Source organism: Suncus etruscus, chromosome 7 (assembly GCF_024139225.1).
Source record: "Suncus etruscus isolate mSunEtr1 chromosome 7, mSunEtr1.pri.cur, whole genome shotgun sequence".
Lineage (NCBI taxonomy): Eukaryota > Metazoa > Chordata > Mammalia > Eulipotyphla > Soricidae > Suncus > Suncus etruscus.
The window spans coordinates 93,678,528-93,681,350 of NC_064854.1; the positions used below are offsets into that span (position 1 = coordinate 93,678,528).

The 2,823-nt window shown below is 34.5% G+C and overlaps 1 non-coding gene across 1 annotated transcript; it reads right to left on the bottom strand.

Annotated features, from left to right (window-relative positions):
* Nucleotides 1-2,519: 2,519 nt before the first annotated feature.
* TRNAS-UGA (transfer RNA serine (anticodon UGA)) lies at nucleotides 2,520-2,601 on the bottom strand. The gene has a single exon. It is a non-coding gene; the product is annotated as a tRNA-Ser (tRNA).
* Between the last annotated feature and the right edge of the window lie 222 nt (nucleotides 2,602-2,823).

The following is a 2,823-nucleotide window of genomic DNA, read 5'->3' on the forward strand; positions in this document are numbered from 1 at the left end:
ATAGTATATGATAAGAACATTGTATCCAAAACTGCTGTGATCAATGGCTCCTTTGAAATTGAAGGAGGATTGCATGTTATAAGATTCATCCCTTGGGCATATATAGAGCACAGATATAGAGCACAGTGTGTAATGGTAGTGTTAATGTTATGTTCAAACAGCACAAGTTATTTTGCATCTGGCCAGTTTATGTACCTTATCTCCCTCCCTCTACAGTTCATGTGGCCTACCATTTTTTTTTTATCCTTGGTCTCTTATAATACAGCCAAAAGTTTACTTCAGATCCAGAAGTAATTTTTAAGCATCACCAGATGTGGCCTCAAAATTAAAAAAAAATCAATCCGTGTATGAGACTTTGAAATCATAATGTTGAAAGACAGTGTACAGGAAAAGTAAACAGTTACAAGAATCTATGTCAATCCTGATTAAGGTAAATTTATCCTTCCAAAGTAGGAGTTTGATATAAAGTCTAGAGTAGCGACTTGTTCATTTATTGAATAGTGCCATTAGGTACTCAGTTGAGGTCTCTTTTCCAAGTTGGATACATTTTCTACAGTAGAAGTTTGACTTGGCAATTCTGAGCTTTGGTGAGAGAGAGCTAATGTTCCCTCTCAAAGTGGTCTTTATATCTATTGCCAGGACTACCCTACACCTGAGTTTTTTTTATCTAAACAATGGAGGAGTCAAAGTTCAGGCAGAATTTGGCCATTATTAATTAGCTGAGTCAGCATAACCAGATGGGTATTCACTGCTGGTATATCAGTGAATGAATTAAAAATTCATATTTAGTCTAAATTCAGAGCAGTTACTTCTGTCAAAAGTTTGAATATTTCTGAGAACAATACATTCCTCTGTACACAGAGAGCATTTCTTTTAATTTTTAGTGCCACATCAATAAGTGGGTCTATATTGCAAAGCCTTATTTTAAGATCATCACATATATAAAAGTAATCCTATTTTAAAGTTAAGGACAGATGTTATTCTTTTATAGTAAAGAATAGGGAAGTAGAAGGTATGAGCTGAGGGAGAGATAACAGTATACTAGAAAAAGGGATTATATTTTGGTTGCAGCCACTTGTAATCTGCAAAACTGTCTTTCCACAGTCTGGAATATACCCCTTCTATCAGGCAATAATATACATTACATTGTGTACTGTTCTGGCTTAGTTACACACAAAGTGGTAATGGTAAAATGATGGTCTATAAGTTATAACAGACCAAAAGTTTATGCTTATGTGTAATTTTAATAAGGTATATTTCTCTTTTAAGGTTACATGACTTTGTCAATGCATTAAGGATTTGATAAAAAAAAAACCCTCTGAGTTTATTTCTAAGCATGAGTTTATTATGTTAGTGACCTCACAAAGCATACCAAGCAACAGCTTCTACTAAGTAAATTTGCTTCAGAAATCTTTCTTGATATGGGTCCTATTTTGACTACCAGTCCTCAGATTTACCCAATGCATGGTCAGAATAGTATTTATAAGTGTATATTTTGCTATAACTAAAATGAAAACACCAATTAAGACCTTTAGTGTTTTACTTCATATTAGAAAAGCATGGGACACTATTTTTTCCTTTGCTCTGGAAGGTATTCTCCCTAGGACACTGAGAATGCAAGTAGTTAACTGATATTCATTGATTTAAATCCTTGTACAATTTATATTCTTCTCTCTAGAGTGCATATGTCCTACTATTTCTTGCTCCTGGGTTTCTGCTTACATGATGTCAGCAATATGTGCCATTATGGTGTTCTACAGAATGTCCAGATGGTCCTATCCTTTCGACAATATAGTAACAGAGAGAAAGAGAATTAACATATCTCTGGGGCAAGACCATGGATGTATACTGCTATTCATCCCATATGAATGCAAATTGCTTCTGTTCTCTCATTTGATGAGCATTTGAAAAGAATGCATTTACCAGTTCAATAGCTTCATGCTATTTACCAGGGTCTCTAATAAAGATACCATTTTCAGCATAGCAGCTAGAATTGGTTGTACTATTTAGTTAAGTTTTAAAGTACTACATTATCATATGCTTCATGATTCATCTGCTTTTTTTTTTGCAGGACTATTATTATCCTTGCATTCTTTAATTTGTTGAGGATAATACAAACCTCATATTTACCCCAATTATATGATAACACTATTTTGTAAAAATCTTAGCTGGAATAGATAAGTTCAAGGGGTTATTTCTGCAGTTATTTGGATTTTATAGGTCAAGAAACGAGTGAAAAAATTTTGCCACCCTGTTAAAATGCCAGGTTTTTTTTAAAATAATATTTAATTCCTAAGAAAGAGAACACTGGATGTATCTGCATCTAGTAGATACCATGAGATGGGTATTTACTACATGATACCTTTATGGTCCTATTTTATTGAGATCTAAGTACTTTGAGTTTCTGGGTATCAAGATTAACTTGAATCTTATATCCAAGTGTATTACAATTTTTTAAGGTAATCTTTATTGTGACCAACGTGAATTACAAATTTTCACAATAAGGAAATTCCAAGTTCTACAGTGAGCAGGGTTTGAATTTGCATGGGGAGACCCCATTGGATTTCAAGTCCAATGCCTTAACCACTCAGCCATCACTGCTATTATTACAATTTTTTTTTTTTTTGGTTTTTGGGTCACACTCAGCAGCACTCAGAGGTCACTCCTGGCTCCACGCTCAGAAATCGCTCCTGGCATGCTTGGGGGATCATATGGGATGCCAAGATTCAAACCACGGTCCTTCTGCATGCAAGGCAAATACCTTACCTCCATGCTATCTCTGGCCCCTACTATTACAATTTTTACAATTTTTAACCACTTCCT